Source organism: Falco punctatus (assembly GCF_963210335.1).
Source record: "Falco punctatus genome assembly, contig: scaffold_170, whole genome shotgun sequence".
NCBI classification, from domain to species: Eukaryota; Metazoa; Chordata; class Aves; order Falconiformes; family Falconidae; genus Falco; species Falco punctatus.
This window is the reverse complement of record NW_027660306.1, coordinates 27,201-46,429: the sequence shown is the minus strand read 5'-3', so window position 1 is coordinate 46,429 and position 19,229 is coordinate 27,201. Positions and strand designations below refer to the sequence as shown.

The window sequence follows — 19,229 nt, the reverse complement described above, 5'->3', positions numbered from 1 at the left end:
GGCTGCCCCATACCAGTAGCACACCAGTACCAGCTGCCCCATCCCAGTACCAGACCAGTACCAACTGGTACCAGTACCAGCTGCCCCATAGCAGTACCAGACCAGTACCGGACCAGTACCGACTGGTACCAGTACCAGCTGCCCCACACCAGTACCGGACCAGTACCAACTGGTATCAGCACCAGCTGCCCCATAGCAGTATCAGACCAGTACCGGACCAGTACCAACTGGTATCAGTACCGGCTGCCCCACACCAGTTCCAGACCAGTACCGGACCAGTACCAACTGGTACCAGCCCCGGCTGCCCCACACCAGTACTGGACCAGTACCAACTGGTAATTATCTGCACTAATTAATTAATTAATTGATTGATTAATTAATTAATTAATCCCATTTCTCTGAGCGGGGCCCTTACGCTCGGCTTAATGAGGCGATCTGATTGGTTACGATGGATGGATTAATTAGATTTATCGGTGATTAATTGGATTAATTGGTGATTAATCGTTGGCAGAGTGGGAGAATGTATGGATTCCATATCTCCCTATGGGCACCGAGGCGTTTAATTAATTAATAATTGGATTTAATTCAGACGCCGCTATTAATATATCGATTAGACCTCATATAGATCTAAATTAACGTATTAATAGGGGCTAATAATTGACGATCGGGAACGTATAGGTGATATATAATGGGTATGTAACAGCTGCTACCCCTACCGTATATTATATTATCGATAATTAATAATAATCGTGGAGATGCGCGATAGCCGCGAGGCAATTGCCATCTATAAAATTTATATCGATTGATATAAAAAAGCTGATATCGATGGATACCGTTATCGATCGATCGATATAATTCCAGCGGATGGGTGCCTATAGGGCTATCATATATATCCCGGGTAGCGATATCGATTAGGTAGCGTTGGAACGTATGGAATGTATAGGGCAGCGGTTGCCTACGGGTCCGGTATCCATGATATTTTATAGCGCTAATCATTTATAATCAATTAAAAACCTATTCTGTATCGGATTTACATCGATATTGTAAGATATACGTTAAAAATCTATTCTATATCAGATTTATATCGATATAGTAAGATGTAAGTTAAAAAATTACTCTGTATCAGATTTATATCGATATATTAAGATATAAGACAAAAACCTATATCAGATTTATGTCGATATAGTAAGATATAAGTTAAAAATCTATATAAGATTTATATCAATATAATAAGATATAAGTTAAAAATCAGTTCTATATCAGATTTATATTGATCTATTAAGATATAAGACAAAAATCTATTCTATATCAGATTTACATCGATATAGTAAGATATAAGTTAAAAATCTATTCTATATCAGATTTATATCGATATATTAAGATATAAGACAAAAATCTGTTCTATATCAGATTCATGCCGATATATTAAGATATAAGATAAAAATCTTTACTATATCAGATTTATATCGATATATTAAGATTTAAAATCTACTATATATTAGATTTAGATCTATATATTAAGATATAGGATACGAGATATAAATCTACTATATATTAGATTTCTATCTATACATTAAGATATGTGATATAAATCTACTATATGTTAGATTTCTATCTATACATTAAGATACGTGATATAAATCTACTATATATTAGATTTATATCTATATATTAAGATATTTAAATCTACTATATATTAGATTTCTATCTATACATTAAGATACGAGATATAAATCTACTATATATTAGATTTCTATCTATACATTAAGATACGTGATAGAAATCTACTATATATTAGATTTCTATCTATACATTAAGATACGAGATATAAATCTACTATATATTAGATTTCTATCTATACATTAAGATACGTGATAGAAATCTACTATATATTAGATTTCTATCTATACATTAAGATACGAGATATAAATCTACTATATATTAGATTTCTATCTATACATTAAGATACGAGATATAAATCTACTATATATTAGATTTCTATCTATACATTAAGATACGAGATATAAATCTACTATATATTAGATTTCTATCTATACATTAAGATACGAGATATAAATCTACTATATATTAGATTTCTATCGATGTATTGAAATGTGTGATAAAAAATTATGATACATCACATTTATATCCATATATTAAGATCACCCTATATCCGTGGGGCCACATCTCTATATTTAAATATATATAGCCACATATATAAAATATAGATGTAAAATCACATATGGGGATATAAGTTGTGTGTTTTTATATCTATATTAATAGCGTGCGTTAAAACATACACTTTTCTATACCATGAAACATATAGATATTGAATCTCTATGTAAAGTGTATTCTATATATATTAAAATATAGAGATTTGTTTAAAAAACCACACACCTATTTTTTTATAGCGCCCCTACAAATTGCCATAAAAACGCCTCTTTCGGGGAAAGAGCTTTGCCCCCAAACCGCCTGAATTCAACCCAAAACAGCCCCCCACCAAAAAAAAAAAAAGCTGTTTTCGCCCCAGGCCAGGTGGTGTTTTTCAGACGGGGTCGGTCATTTTTCATGCAAAAAAAAGGGGAATTGGGAAAGAAAACCCAAAAAACACCAACCCGTCCACTTCCCCTTTCTTGCTGTTTTCGAAACCGCTATTTCGGGCAATTTTGGGCTGAAAAACACGGGGCGCAGCTGCCACCTGCGGGCCGCCCCCTCCCCCACCCAAACAACCTTTAATTAATCTCGTTATGTCGCCTCGGATCTCGCTTCTCTAAAAGCCAAAAAAAGACCCAAAAATAAAAAATGGGGAAAAAAAAACCAAAACAAAACAAAAAAACAACATTTTTGTGGTATTTTGTCACTGAGATTTCAAGCCCCGGAGCCGCTCTGTAACTCACGAGCCCTAAATTTAAAATATATTAATTTTTTTTATATATATATATATATATATATACTGTGTTTTATATATTGAAATTGTTATAAATTTAATTTTTAAAGATTTATCTATAGTGTATATATTTTTTATATATTTATTTCAAATATATAGGCTCGATGTTTTGTATGTATATAATATATATTATATACTATATGTAAACCACTATGAATTATATAGTATATATTATATACTATACACAATACTATGAATTATATAGCATATAGTATATACTATATATAAAAAACTATTAATTATATGGTATATATTATATACTATGCATAATACTATGAATTATATGGTATATATTATATACTATATATAAAATACTATGAATTATATAGTATATATTGTATACCATACACAATACTATGAGTTATATAGTATATATTATATACAATACTATGAGTTATATAGCATAGAGTATATACTATATATAAAAGACTATGAATTCTATAGTATATAGTATATACTATGCATAATACTATGAATTATATGGTATATATTATATACTATATATAAAATACTATGAATTATATAGTATATAGTATATACTATATATAATACTATGAATTATATGGCATATAGTATATACTATATATAAAAAACTATTAATTATATGGTATATATTGTATACTATAGATAAAATAGTATGAATTATATGGTATATATTATATACTATATAAAAATACTATGAATTTTATAGTATATATTATATACTATATATAATACTATGGTTTATAGTGTATATATTATGTATATTATATATACTGTATTTAAAAGACTAGCGTACAGTACATTTTTTTCTACATTATATACTATATATGGCCATATATTATATAGTATATTTAATATATATTATATATACACTATATAAAAATTGCTATCTATTATATAAGGGGTACCCTGCGTTTTGTAAATGATATATATTCTATATGTTTAGATACATGTATAAAAATAATAACACTGAATCCCGCAACCTGCACCATAATTCACCCTTAATTTGACCAAAAAACACCTAAAAACTTTTTATAAAATCTGACAATTTCTTGCGTAAATCAAGTTTTCATCGGGGGTGGGGGTGGGGCAGGGAGAAATATAAGATTAATTTTATGATTGCGTGAATTTAATTAAACGTGTCAGCGTTCTGCGGGGGTTAATTACGTTTTATCCTAAATAAATCCCATAAGATGCATTTTCTTCATGAAAAAAAAAAAAAACACCTCCCTCGAAAACCCGATTTTCAACCTATTTTTATTTTTAAAAATTATTTAAATAATTAATTTAATATAATTAATCTTTTTATAAAGCCGAGATGCTGATCCGCCTCCCCGAAGCCACTGATTTTTCCCTCCACTCCTCAAAAAAAATCACTTTTTCGACCCAAAATGACCCACCCTGAGCCAAACTGGGGGGGGGGAGGTGTGTCATCATTATTTCTGTCGTAATTAATAAATTCCCTGTTAACGAATTAATTAGAAAGAAGTCCCCTAATTACGGATTTTAATACAATTTTTTCAGCGTCCTAAAAAGTCAAAACAGCCCCCAAAAAGCCAAATTAACCTTTTTCTACGTCAAAATGCGGCTCCCTAAAAAAAAAAATCTAAAAAATCTAAAACTGCCTGAAAAAGGGTATTAAAAAAACTTATGTTTTCACCCAAAATCCCACAAAAGGGCTCAAAAAAATGAGAGGTTTCATAAAAATTGCATTTTTCAGCCCAAGTCTTAACCCATCATTTCAGGTTGGACCTCAAAATTTATATAAAAATAAATACTTCGTATATTAAAAATATATAATTATTTATATATTTATATATGTTAAATATGTATATATATTTATTTATATAAAATATATATATAAATATTCAGATTTTTGAAAGATTTTCGAAAAAAAAAAAAAGAGATTATCCTCGGGCTGAGCCCCCAAACCTGCCTCTTTGACCCCAAATTCCATATTAAAAAAAAAAAAAAAAACCAAAACAAAACTAATGCACCTGCCCTAAAACCTAAAACTAAAAATTTGGTCTTTTTGCACCATTTTTGCCATCAGATTTCCACCAGGTTAATTCTTTCAGAAAAAAAGACCCCAAAAATCACCTTTCTCTGCCCATTGCTGCCACCAAATAACCTAAATGTTGGGTTTTCTGCCGAAAAAAACACCTTAAAATCGTCTTTTTTGCCCAATTCTGCCAGAAAATCACCCACCGATGAGTTTCCCACCTAAAAAGGTCCTAAAAATTGACTTTTTGACCTATTATTATTTATATTATATATTGTATATAAATATATTTATCTATAATATCTATGTTAATTTTTATATATTTTATATATACACAATACTGTCAGATCCCTTCCAAATTATTTTTTTTTGCCAAAAAAACAGCCTAAGACCTTTTTTATAATTTTTTGCCCAAATCTGCCATTAAAATCATCTAGAAATCAATTTTTTCCCCTATAAAAATAAAAAAAGAAGACCCTAAAATTGACATTTTTGCCCAATTCTGCCAACAATTCGCCTCGGGGTGAATTTTTTCCCCCTGAAAATCAATTTTTTTCACCCATTTTTGACAATCAAATCGCCACCGGCCAAATCCTCCACCAAAAAAACCTCCAAAATCAATTTTTTGTCCATCAAATCGCCTCAAAATTAAATTTTCTCTAAAGAAAAGACCCTAAAATCCACCTTTTTTGCCCAAATCTGCCATCAAATCACCTCGGGGTGAATTTTTACCCCCCAAAAACCCTAAAATCGACGTTTTGACACATCTTTGACCATCAAACTGCCACCGGCCAAATCCCAATTCCCCCCCAAAAAACCACCAAAATTGGAATTTTTGACCGCAAATCACCCCCAGATGGACATTTCCACCCTAAAATCGACATTTTGACCGAACAACCGGCATTTTGCCCCGATTTAGACCCCCCAAGGGGGGGGGTCTCCCACCCTCGACCTCCCCCCACCCCTCTGCCCCGGCCAAAATTTGGGGAGAAAAAGACCAAAATCCGTCGTGACAGGACGTCGACGACGGGGACTCACCGGAGGAGACGGTGACGACGACGCCGCTGCCCCACGCGTCGATACCACCAGCATTACACAGCGGTGCGACGCCCATGTCCCGGCGTGCAAAAACTCCTCCCCTGGCAACTTTTGGGGCTAAACACCAAAAAAAAAGTTTTTTACCATCTTTGGGCATTTTTATCCAAGGCGCTCCAAAAAAAACACCTAAAAATGAGGGTTTTTGTCCTCCTTGAGTTCGTCCTTCAGGTTTGAAATTGGTTTTTTTTTATTTCTTCTCGTCGGGCGCATCGTCAGGACCGGTGGAACAGATATCAGAGGAAAAAAAATGAAAGAAATGGGAAAAAAGCCACCAAAGGGAAAAAGCATCAACATATTTGGGGGAAAAGTGGGTGTAAAGGTGAGTAAAACCCGAATTCGGGATCTCAGTGCCCGTGTTTGGGGCAAAAATGGTCCAAAAGGCAAAAAAATCCCAATATTTGGGGAATAAATAGCCAAAAGAGGCAAAAAAAATCCCAAAATTTTGGGGAGAATGGCCGAAAGAGGTAAAAAAGTCCAATATTTGGAGAACAAATAGCCAAAAGAGGCAAAGAAGTCCAATATTTGGGGAATAAATGGCCAAAAGAGGTAAAAAAAATCCCAGTATTTGGGGAATAAATAGCCAAAAGAGGCAAAAAAAACCCCAACATTTTTGGGGAAATTGCCAAAAGAGGCAAAAAAGTCTAATATTTTGGGGGAAATGGCCAAAAGAGGCAAAAAAGTCCAATATTTGGAGAATAAATAGCGAAAAGAGGCAAAAAAAAATCCCAACATTTTTGGGGAAATTGCCAAAAGAGGCAAAAAAGTCTAATATTTTGGGGGAAATGGCCAAAAGAGGCAAAAAAGTCCACTATTTTGGGGAAAACGACTAAAAGAGGCAACACCCCCCCCAATACTTGGAGAATAAATAGCCAAAAAAGGCAAAAAAGTCCAACATTTGGGGGGAAATGGACAAAAGAGGCAAAAAAGTAAAATGTTTTTGGGGAAATGGTCAAAAGAAGCAAAACAAGTCCAATATTTTGGGGGGAAAATGGCCAAAAAGAGCAAAAAGGGCCAAATCATGCCCAGATTTGGGTCAAAAATGGCCAAAAATGGCCAAATCATGCCTGGATTTGGGTCAAACATCAGCCAAAGAGCCAAATTATGCCCAGATTTGGGTCAAAACCAGCTGAAAATGGCCAAATCATGGCCTGGTTTGGGTCAAAAATGGCCCGAAGGGTCCAAATATTGCCCAGATTTGGGTCAAAAATCCACCAAAGAGCCAAATCATGCCCAGATTGGGGTAAAAATGGCTGGAAAAGGCCAAATCATGCCCGGATTTGGGTCAAAAACAGCCAAAAATGGACAAATCATGCCCAGTTTTGGGGCAAAAATGGCCAAAAATGGCCAAATCATGCCCAGATTTGGGTCAATAGTCAACCAAAGGATAAAATTTCGCTCAGATTTGGGTCAAACCCCGCCAAAATGGCCAAATCATGGCCAGATTTGGGTCAAAACCAAACCAAAGAGCCACAACAATTTGGGTCAAAAATTACCTAAAAAAGGCAAAACATGCCCAGGTTTGACTCAAAAGTCAAGCAAAGAGAGAAAACGGACCCAGATTTAAGTGAAAACCTGCCGAATAGGGCAAAATCGTGCCCAGGTTTGGATCAAAAGTCAATAAAAAAGCCAAAGCAGACTCTGACTGGGAGAAAAAAAAAGAGAAAATAGAGCAAAAAATGACTCAATTTGCTAAAAATAATGACTTAAAAGGAAAAGCGTCGCCGGGCTCCGTCAGACGCGGCCAGAAAGGGGAAGAGGCACCACCGGGGGATGGTCCCGCGGGAAAGACCCCCCCGGCCGCAGCGGGGCTGAGCCCCGGCACCTTTTTGGCACCGCCGGCACCACCGTGGGATAACCAGTCCAACCAGTACCCACGGTGACACAGAGCGGGACAAAATCCCCCCTGCCCCAGCGGCCACCGGCTGAGCTCGTCCCTCCCACGCCACAAAACGCCCCCAAAAAGAAAAACTCCCCCAGGTTTGCACCAGCAATGCCCGGACAAGGCAAGAGTGCCCACAGGCGTGGGGCAAAACTGGACCCAAAGGGTCAAAATGTGCCCAGATTTGGGCCAAAATTGGCTCCAAGAGAAAAAACTTCCCAGGTTTGAAGGCAAAAGTTTATAAAAAGGCAAAAGTGTGCCCAGATATGGAACAAAATAGGCCCAAAGAGCCAACACGTGCCACAATTTGGGTCAAAATACGACCAACGAGGCAACCAGTGCTCAGACTTCTGTCAAAATTTGACCAAAGAGCGAAAATGTTCCCAGGTTTGGGTCAAAATCGGCCCAAAGTTTAAACCAGGGCCTGGATTTGGGTCAAAATAGGCCCGGAGTGTCAACCAGGACCCAGATTTGGGTCAAAATAGGCCCAAAGTTCAAAACCAAGGCCCAGATTTGGGTCAAAATAGTCCCAAAGTGTAAACCTGGGCCAACATTTGGGTCAAAATAGGCCCAAAGAGCCAAAATGTCCTCAGGTTTGGGTCAAAATAGGCCCAAAGTTCCAACCAGGGCCCAGATTTGGGTCAAAATAGGCCAAAAGTTCCAACCAGGGCCCAGATTTGGGCCAAAATCGGCCCCAAGAGACAACCAGTGCTTGGATCTGGGCCAAAATTGGACCAGTGTGTCAAATCATACCAAAATTTAAGGCAAAAGGGGTCAAAAAGGGTCCAAGCGTGCCCAGATCTGAGACCACACAAGACCCAAGAGCCAACCAGTGCCCAGATTTGGGTCAAATGTCAACCAAAGGGGCAAAGTGTGACCAGGTTTGGGTCAAAATTGGAACAACGAGCCAACGAGTGCAAAGATTTAAGGCAAATCTGGACCAAGTGGGTCAAAGTGGGACCAGATTTGGGACCAGACAGGTCCCCAGAGCCAGCAAAGGGCCGGATTGAGGACAAAACAGGCAAAACAAAGAAAAACATCCCGGGATTTGCAGAAAAATTGACAATAAAGGGTAAAAAATGCCCCCAATTTGCTGAAGAAGTGGTTGGGACAGGAAAAGCGTCGCCGGGCTCCGTCAGACGCGGCCAGAAAGGGGAAGAGGCACCACCGGGGGATGGTCCCGCGGGAAAGACCCCCCCGGCCGCAGCGGGGCTGAGCCCCGGCACCTTTTTGGCACCGCCGGCACCACCGTGGGATAACCAGTCCAACCAGTACCCACGGTGACACAGAGCGGGACAAAATCCCCCCTGCCCCAGCGGCCACCGGCTGAGCTCGTCCCTCCCACGCCACAAAACGCCCCCAAAAAGAAAAACTCCCCCAGGTTTGCACCAGCAATGCCCGGACAAGGCAAGAGTGCCCACAGGCGTGGGGCAAAACTGGACCCAAAGGGTCAAAATGTGCCCAGATTTGGGCCAAAATTGGCTCCAAGAGAAAAAACTTCCCAGGTTTGAAGGCAAAAGTTTATAAAAAGGCAAAAGTGTGCCCAGATATGGAACAAAATAGGCCCAAAGAGCCAACACGTGCCACAATTTGGGTCAAAATACGACCAACGAGGCAACCAGTGCTCAGACTTCTGTCAAAATTTGACCAAAGAGCGAAAATGTTCCCAGGTTTGGGTCAAAATCGGCCCAAAGTTTAAACCAGGGCCTGGATTTGGGTCAAAATAGGCCCGGAGTGTCAACCAGGACCCAGATTTGGGTCAAAATAGGCCCAAAGTTCAAAACCAAGGCCCAGATTTGGGTCAAAATAGTCCCAAAGTGTAAACCTGGGCCAACATTTGGGTCAAAATAGGCCCAAAGAGCCAAAATGTCCTCAGGTTTGGGTCAAAATAGGCCCAAAGTTCCAACCAGGGCCCAGATTTGGGTCAAAATAGGCCAAAAGTTCCAACCAGGGCCCAGATTTGGGCCAAAATCGGCCCCAAGAGACAACCAGTGCTTGGATCTGGGCCAAAATTGGACCAGTGTGTCAAATCATACCAAAATTTAAGGCAAAAGGGGTCAAAAAGGGTCCAAGCGTGCCCAGATCTGAGACCACACAAGACCCAAGAGCCAACCAGTGCCCAGATTTGGGTCAAATGTCAACCAAAGGGGCAAAGTGTGACCAGGTTTGGGTCAAAATTGGAACAACGAGCCAACGAGTGCAAAGATTTAAGGCAAATCTGGACCAAGTGGGTCAAAGTGGGACCAGATTTGGGACCAGACAGGTCCCCAGAGCCAGCAAAGGGCCGGATTGAGGACAAAACAGGCAAAACAAAGAAAAACATCCCGGGATTTGCAGAAAAATTGACAATAAAGGGTAAAAAATGCCCCCAATTTGCTGAAGAAGTGGTTGGGACAGGAAAAGCGTCGCCGGGCTCCGTCAGACGCGGCCAGAAAGGGGAAGAGGCACCACCGGGGGATGGTCCCGCGGGAAAGACCCCCCCGGCCGCAGCGGGGCTGAGCCCCGGCACCTTTTTGGCACCGCCGGCACCACCGTGGGAGCACCCCAACTAGCACCAGCACCCACGGTGACACAGAGCGGGACAAAATCCCCCCCGCCCCAGCGGCCACCGGCTGAGCTCGTCCCTCCCACGCCACAAAACGCCCCCAAAAAGAAAAACTCCCCCAGGTTTGCACCAGCAATGCCCGGACAAGGCAAGAGCATCCTCAGGCGTGGGGCAAAACTGGACCCAAAGGGTCAAAATGTGCCCAGATTTGGGTCAAAATTGGCTCCAAGAGAAAAAACTTGACAATTTGGAAGGCAAAACTGAACAAAAAGGCCAAAGTGTGCCCAAATTTCGGCCAAATTGGCCCAACGAGCCAAAATGTGTGCCCAGATTTGGGACAAAATTGGGCCCAAAGAGCCTACATGTGCCCTGATTTGGGTCAAAATATGACCAACGAGGCAAGCAGTGCTCAGACTTTGGTCAAAAGAGGCCCAAAGTGCAAACGAGGACCCAGATTGGGGTCAAAATAGGCCCAAAGTTCAAAACCAGGGCCCAGATTCAGGTCAAAATTGGCCCAAAGAGCCAAAATGTGCCCAGATTTGGATCAAAATAGGCCCAAAGGGCCAACCAGGGCCCAGATTTGGGTCAAAATAGGCCCAATGTGCCAACCAGGACCCAGATTTGGGTCAAAATAGGCCCAAAGAGACAAAACACGCCCAGATTTCAGTTTTAAATTGGCCCAAAGTGCCAACCAGGGATCAAATTTGTGTCAAAATAGGCCCAAAATGCCAACCAGTGCCAGGATTCGGACCAAAATAGCCCAAAAAGTGCCAACCAGGGCCCAGACTTGAGTCAAAAGAGGTTCAAAGAGCCAAAATATGCCCAGATTTGGGTCAAAGTTGGCCCAAAGTGCCAAAATCTGCCCTGATTTGGGGCAAAGTTGGCCCAAAGAGCCAATCTGTGCCCAGTATTGTCAAAAATTGGCCCCAAGAGACAACGAGTCCCCTGATTTTGGTCAAAACTGCACCAGTGGGCCTAAACATGCCAAAGTTTAAGGCAAAATTGGCCAAAAAAGGTCCAAGTGTGCCCAGGTCTGAGACCACACAAGACCCAAGAGCCAACCAGTGCCCAGGTTTGGGCCAAATGTCAACCAAAGGGGCAAAGTGTGACCAGGTTTGGGTCAAAACTGCCCAAGCAGCCAACGAGTGCAAAGATTTAAGGCAAAACTGGACCAAGAAGGTCAAAGTGGGACCAGATTTGGGACCAGACAGGTCCCCAGAGCCAGCAAAGGGCCGGATTGAGGACAAAAGAGGCAAAACAAAGAGAAATATCCCGAGGTTTGCAAAAAAATTGACAATCAAGGGTAAAAAATGCCCCCAATTTGCTGAAGAAGTGGTTGGGACAGGAAAAGCGTCGCCGGGCTCCGTCAGACGCGGCCAGAAAGGGGAAGAGGCACCACCAGGGGATGGTCCCGCGGGAAAGACCCCCCCGGCCGCAGCGGGGCTGAGCCCCGGCACCTTTTTGGCACCGCCGGCACCACCGTGGTTAACGAGAACATTACCGACTCCAGGAAGTTTAACGTAATAACCAGCACCCACGGTGACACAGAGCGGGACAAAATCCCCCCTGCCCCAGCGGCCACCGGCTGAGCTCGTCCCTCCCACGCCACAAAACGCCCCCAAAAAGAAAAACTCCTCCAGGTTTGCACCAGCAACGCCCGGACAAGGCAAGAGCATCCTCTGGCGTGGGGCAAAACTGGACCAAAAGGGTCAAAATGTGCCCAGATTTGGGACAAAATTGGCTCCAAGAGAAAAAACTTCCCAGGTTTGAAGGCAAAAGTTTATAAAAAGGCAAAAGTGTGCCCAGATATGGAACAAAATAGGCCCAAAGAGCCAACAAGTGACACAATTCGGGTCAAAATATGACCAACGAGGCAAGCAGTGCTCAGACTTCGGTCAAAATTTGCCCAAAGAGACAACCAGGGCCCAGATTTGGGTCAAAATAGGCCCGAAGTGCCAACCAGTGCCACAATTTAGACCAAAATAGGCCCAAAAAGTTCCAACCACGGCCCAGATTTGGGTCAAAATAGGCCCAAAGAGACAAAACATATCCATATTTTGGTTTAAAATTGGACCAAAGTGCCAACCAGGACTCAGATTTGGGCCAAGAATAGGCCCAAAGTGCCAACTAGGGCCAAGATTTGGGCCATTATTAGCAACAAAGATCTAACTAGGGCTCAAATTAGTGTCAAATTAGGGCCAAAGTGCAAACCTGGGCCCAGATTTGGGCCAAAATCGGCCCCAAGAGACAACCAGTGCTTGGATCTGGGTCAAAATTGGACCAGTGTGTCAAATCATACCAAAGTTTAAGGCAAAAGGGGTCAAAAAGGGTCCAAGCGTGCCCAGATCTGAGACCACACAAGACCCAAGAGCCAACCAGTGCCCAGGTTTGGGTCAAATGTCAACCAAAGGGGCAAAGTGTGACCAGGTTTGGGTCAAAATTGGAACAACGAGCCAACGAGTGCAAAGATTTAAGGCAAATCTGGACCAAGAGGGACAAAGTGGGACCAGATTTGGGACCAGACAGGTCCCCAGAGCCAGCAAAGGGCCGGATTGAGGACAAAAGAGGCAAAACAAAGAAAAACATCCTGAGATTTGCAGAAAAATTGACAATCAAGGGTAAAAAATGCCCCCAGTTTGCTGAAGAAGTGGTTGGGACAGGAAAAGCGTCGCCGGGCTCCGTCAGACGCGGCCAGAAAGGGGAAGAGGCACCACCAGGGGATGGTCCCGCGGGAAAGACCCCCCCGGCCGCAGCGGGGCTGAGCCCCGGCACCTTTTTGGCACCGCCGGCACCACCGTGGGAGCAAGATAACCAGTACCAGCACCCACGGTGACACAGAGCAGCACAAAATCCCCCCCGCCCCAGCGGCCACCGGCTGAGCTCGTCCCTCCCACGCCACAAAACGCCCCCAAAAAGAAAAACTCCCCCAGGTTTGCACCAGCAATGCCCGGACAAGGCAAGAGCATCCTCTGGCGTGGGGCAAAACTGGACCAAAAGGGTCAAAATGTGCCCAGATTTGGGCCAAAATTGGCTCCAAGAGAAAAAACTTCCCAGGTTTGAAGGCAAAAGTTTATAAAAAGGCAAAAGTGTGCCCAGATATGGAACAAAATTTGGCCCAAAGAGCCAACACGTGCCACAATTTGGGTCAAAATACGACCAACGAGGCAACCAGTGCTCAGACTTCTGTCAAAATTTGACCAAAGAGCGAAAATGTTCCCAGGTTTGGGTCAAAATCGGCCCAAAGTTTAAACCAGGGCCTGGATTTGGGTCAAAATAGGCCCGGAGTGTCAACCAGGACCCAGATTTGGGTCAAAATAGGCCCAAAGAGCCAACACGTGCCCTGATTTTGGTCAAAATAGGCCCAAAGTTCAAAACCAAGGCCCAGATTTGGGTCAAAATAGGCCCAATGTGCCAACCAGGACCCAGACTGGGGTCAAAATAGGCCCAAAGTTCCAATCAGGGCTCAGATTCTGGTCAAAATAGCCTGAAATTGCCAACCAGGACCCAGATTTGGGTCAAAATAGTCCCAAAGTGCCAACCAGGGCCTAGATTTGTGTCAAAATAGGCCCAAAGAGCCAAAATGTGCTCAGGTTTGGGTCAAAATAGGCCCAAAGTGCCAACCAGGGCCCAGATTTGGGTCAAAATCGGCCCCAAGAGACAACCAGTGCTTGGATCTGCGTCAAAATTGGACCAGTGTGTCAAATCATACCAAAGTTTAAGGCAAAACGGGTCAAAAAGGGTCCAAGTGTGCCCAGATCTGAGACCACACAAGACCCAAGAGCCAACCAGTGCCCAGGTTTGGGTCAAATGTCAACCAAAGGGGCAAAGTGTGACCAGGTTTGGGTCAAAACTGCCCAAGCAGCCAACGAGTGCAAAGATTTAAGGCAAATCTGGACCAAGAGGGTCCAAGTGGGACCAGATTTAGGACCTGACAGGTCACAAGAGCCAGCAAAGGGCCGGATTGAGGACAAAAGAGGCAAAACAAAGAAAAACATCCTGAGATTTGCAGAAAAATTGACAATAAAGGGTAAAAAATGCCCCCAATTTGCTGAAGAAGTGGTTGGGACAGGAAAAGCGTCGCCAGGCTCCGTCAGACGCGGCCAGAAAGGGGAAGAGGCACCACCGGGGGATGGTCCCGCGGGAAAGACCCCCCCGGCCGCAGCGGGGCTGAGCCCCGGCACCTTTTTGGCACCGCCAGCACCACCGTGGGAGCACCCCAACCAGCACCAGCACCCACGGTGACACAGAGCAGCACAAAATCCCCCCCGCCCCAGCGGCCACCGGCTGAGCTCGTCCCTCCCACGCCACAAAACGCCCCCAAAAAGAAAAACTCCCCCAGGTTTGCACCAGCAATGCCCGGACAAGGCAAGAGCATCCTCAGGCGTGGGGCAAAACTGGACCAAAAAAGTCAAAATGTGCCCAGATTTGGGTCAAAATTGGGCCCAACAAGCCAAAATGTGCCCAGATTTGGGTCAAAATTGGCTCCAAGAGAAAAAACTTGACAATTTGGAAGGCAAAACTGAACAAAAAGGCCAAAGTGTGCCCAAATTTCGGTCAAATTGGCCCAACGAGCCAAAATGTGCCCGGATTTGGGACAAAATTGGGCCCAAAGAGCCTACATGTTCCCTGATTTGGGTCAAAATATGACCAACGAGGCAAGCAGTGCTCAGACTTTGGTCAAAAGAGGCCCAAAGTGCAAACGAGGACCCAGATTGGGGTCAAAATAGGCCCAAAGTTCAAAACCAGGGCCCAGATTCAGGTCAAAATTGGCCCAAAGAGCCAAAATGTGCCCAGATTTGGATCAAAATAGGCCCAAAGGGCCAACCAGGGCCCAGATTTGGGTCAAAATAGGCCCAAAGGGCCAACCAGGACCCAGATTTGGGTCAAAATAGGCCCAAAGAGACAAAACATGCCCAGATTTCAGTTTTAAATTGGCCCAAAGTGCCAACCAGGGATCAAATTTGTGTCAAAATAGGCCCAAAATGCCAACCAGTGCCAGGATTCGGATCAAAATAGCCCAAAAAGTGCCAACCAGGGCCCAGACTTGAGTCAAAAGAGGTTCAAAGAGCCAAAATATGCCCAGATTTGGGTCAAAGTTGGCCCAAAGTGCAAAATCTGCCCTGATTTGGGGCAAAGTTGGCCCAAAGAGCCAATCTGTGCCCAGTATTGTCAAAAATTGGCCCCAAGAGACAACGAGTCCCCTGATTTTGGTCAAAACTGCACCAGTGGGTCTAAACATGCCAAAGTTTAAGGCAAAATTGGCCAAAAAAGGTCCAAGTGTGCCCAGATCTGAGACCACACAAGACCCAAGAGCCAACCAGTGCCCAGGTTTGGGTCAAATGTCAACCAAAGGGGCAAAGTGTGACCAGGTTTGGATCAAAATTGGAACAACGAGCCAACGAGTGCAAAGATTTAAGGCAAATCTGGACCAAGAGGGTCCAAGTGGGACCAGATTTAGGACCTGACAGGTCACAAGAGCCAGCAAAGGGCCGGATTGAGGACAAAAGAGGCAAAACAAAGAAAAACATCCTGAGATTTGCAGAAAAATTGACAATAAAGGGCAAAAAATGCCCCCAGTTTGCTGAAGAAGTGGTTGGGACAGGAAAAGCGTCGCCGGGCTCCGTCAGACGCGGCCAGAAAGGGGAAGAGGCACCACCGGGGGATGGTCCCGCGGGAAAGACCCCCCCGGCCGCAGCGGGGCTGAGCCCCGGCACCTTTTTGACACCGCCGGCACCACCGTGGGAGCAGCATCCCAACTAGCACTAGCACCCACGGTGACACAGAGCGGGACAAAATCCCCCCCGCCCCAGCGGCCACCGGCTGAGCTCGTCCCTCCCACGCCACAAAACGCCCCCAAAAAGAAAAACTCCCCCAGGTTTGCACCAGCAATGCCCGGACAAGGCAAGAGTGCCCACAGGCGTGGGGCAAAACTGGACCAAAAGGGTCAAAATGTGCCCAGATTTGGGTCAAAGTTGGACAAAAAGCCAAAATGTGCCCAGATTTGGGACAAAATTTGGCCCAACGAGCCAAAATGTGCCCAGATTTGGGACAAAGTTTGGGCCCAAAGAGCCAACAAGTGCCACAATTTGGGTCAAAATATGACCAACGAGGCCACCAGTGTTCAGACTTTGGCCGAAATTTGCTCAAAGAGCCAAAATGTGCTCAGATTTGGGTCAAAATAGACACAAAGCGCAAACCAGGGCCAACATTTGGGTCAAAATAGGCCCAAAGTGCCAACCAGGGCTCAGATTTGGGTCAAAATTGGCCCAAAGTTCGAACCAGGGCCAAGATTTGGGCCAATATTAGCAACAAAGATCTAACTAGGGCTCAAATTAGTGTCAAATTAGGCCCAAAGTGCAAACCTGGGCCCAGATTTGGGCCAAAATCAGCCCCAAGAGACAACCAGTGCTTGGATCTGGGCTAAAATTGGACCAGTGTGCCAAATCATACCAAACTTTAAGGCAAAAGGGGTCAAAAATGGTCCAAGTGTGCCCAGATCTGAGACCACACAAGACCCAAGAGCCAACCAGTGCCCAGGTTTGGGTCAAATGTCAACCAAAGGGGCAAAGTGTGACCAGGTTTGGGTCAAAATTGGAACAACGAGCCAACGAGTGCAAAGATTTAAGGCAAATCTGGACCAAGAGGGACAAAGTGGGACCAGATTTGGGACCAGACAGGTCCCCAGAGCCAGCAAAGGGCCGGATTGAGGACAAAAGAGGCAAAACAAAGAAAAACATCCTGAGATTTGCAGAAAAATTGACAATCAAGGGTAAAAAATGCCCCCAGTTTGCTGAAGAAGTGGTTGGGACAGGAAAAGCGTCGCCGGGCTCCGTCAGACGCGGCCAGAAAGGGGAAGAGGCACCACCAGGGGATGGTCCCGCGGGAAAGACCCCCCCGGCCGCAGCGGGGCTGAGCCCCGGCACCTTTTTGGCACCGCCGGCACCACCGTGGGAGCAAGATAACCAGTACCAGCACCCACGGTGACACAGAGCAGCACAAAATCCCCCCCGCCCCAGCGGCCACCGGCTGAGCTCGTCCCTCCCACGCCACAAAACGCCCCCAAAAAGAAAAACTCCCCCAGGTTTGCACCAGCAATGCCCGGACAAGGCAAGAGCATCCTCTGGCGTGGGGCAAAACTGGACCCAAAGGGTCAAAATGTGCCCAGATTTGGGCCAAAATTGGCTCCAAGAGAAAAAACTTCCCAGGTTTGAAGGCAAAAGTTTATAAAAAGGCAAAAGTGTGCCCAGATATGGAACAAAATAGGCCCAAAGAGCCAACACGTGCCACAATTTGGGTCAAAATACGACCAACGAGGCAACCAGTGCTCAGACTTCTGTCAAAATTTGACCAAAGAGCGAAAATGTTCCCAGGTTTGGGTCAAAATCGGCCCAAAGTTTAAACCAGGGCCTGGATTTGGGTCAAAATAGGCCCGGAGTGTCAACCAGGACCCAGATTTGGGTCAAAATAGGCCCAAAGAGCCAACACGTGCCCTGATTTTGGTCAAAATAGGCCCAAAGTTCAAAACCAAGGCCCAGATTTGGGTCAAAATAGGCCCAAAGTGCCAACCAGTGCCCAGATTTGGGTCAAAATAGTCCCAAAGTGCAAACCAGGGCCCAGATTTGGGTCAAAATAGGCCCAAAGTGCCAACCAGGGCCTAGATTTGTGTCAAAATAGTCACAAAGTTCTAAGAAGGGCTCAAATTACTGTCAAAATAGGCCCAAAGTGCAAACCTGGGCCCAGATTTGGGCCAAAATCGGCCCCAAGAGACAACCAGTGCTTGGATCTGGGTCAAAATTGGACCAGTGTGCCAAATCACACCAAAGTTTAAGGCAAAATTGGCCAAATACGGTCCAAGCGCGCCCAGATCTGAGACCACACAAGACCCGAGAGCCAACCAGTGCCCAGGTTTGGGCCAAATGTCAACCAAAGGGGCAAAGTGTGACCAGGTTTGGGTCAAAGTTGGACCAACAGCCAAGGAGTGGCAAGAGTTCAGCCAAAACTGGACCAAGAGGGTGAAAGTGTGACCAGATCTGGGTCAGTACTGGCCCAAGTGTGACCAGATCTGGGTCAGTACCGGCCCAACGTCCCCTGGGGAAGTTTCTCAGGGGGTTTGGGCTCCACGGGCACTTGGGTTCAGCACGAGTGTGTGGGTGCTGTGCGAGGGTGCTTGGGTGACGTGTAAGGGCGCTTGGGTGCTGTGCACCACCTCCAGGATCCGTGCCAGGGCACTTGGATGCCCTGTGAAGGTGCTTTGCAAGTTTCCAGGCTCCTGGGTGCCGTGTGAAGGCTCCGCATCGCGTGGCACCAAGGGCTTGAGCGCTGCCGGGCATCACATCGCTGCCCGCCAACTCCCGTGGGTGCTGACCGCAGCCACCCCAGGCAACGCAGTCAGCGCTATCAAGGGCAGTCAACCGAGTCCGTGCGGTCGATGCCGTCAACCGCGTCAACGGAGTGCAGCCAGCTGAGTCAGCGCTGCCGACGCAGTCGACGCAGTCAAGTGAGGCGATGCGGTCAACCCAGTCAACCGAGTCAACGCTGACAATGCAGTCAAACAAGTCGATGCGGTCCACCGAGTCAACGCGGTCAACGCAGTCAACCGAGTCAACGCGGTCAACCGAGTCAACGCGGTCAACCGAGTCAATGCGGTCAACGTAGTCAACGCAGTCAACCAAGTCAACGCCGTCAACCAACTCGATGCGGTCAACCAAGTCAACGCGGTTAACCAACTCAACGCGGTCAACCAAGTCAACACAGTCAACGCAATCAACCAAGTCAA

At 44.8% G+C, this 19,229-nt stretch overlaps 2 long non-coding RNA genes and 1 gene segment (V, D, J or C); 2 read left to right on the top strand and 1 right to left on the bottom strand.

Moving 5' to 3' along the window:
- LOC308057194 (Ig mu chain C region-like) overlaps positions 1-6,087 on the bottom strand; it is a 29,601-nt gene extending 23,514 nt beyond the window's left edge. The window contains exon 1 of the C gene segment in view: positions 5,970-6,087.
- A 4,688-nt stretch (positions 6,088-10,775) lies between these two features.
- On the top strand, positions 10,776-15,907 carry LOC308057199. Its single transcript, XR_013925176.1, has 3 exons — positions 10,776-11,078; positions 11,121-15,006; positions 15,213-15,907. It is a non-coding gene; the product is annotated as an uncharacterized lncRNA (long non-coding RNA).
- A 6-nt stretch (positions 15,908-15,913) lies between these two features.
- Positions 15,914-18,477, top strand: LOC308057200. The gene is made up of 3 exons (XR_013925177.1): positions 15,914-16,424; positions 16,508-17,823; positions 17,989-18,477. It is a non-coding gene; the product is annotated as an uncharacterized lncRNA (long non-coding RNA).
- The last annotated feature ends 752 nt before the right edge of the window (positions 18,478-19,229 follow it).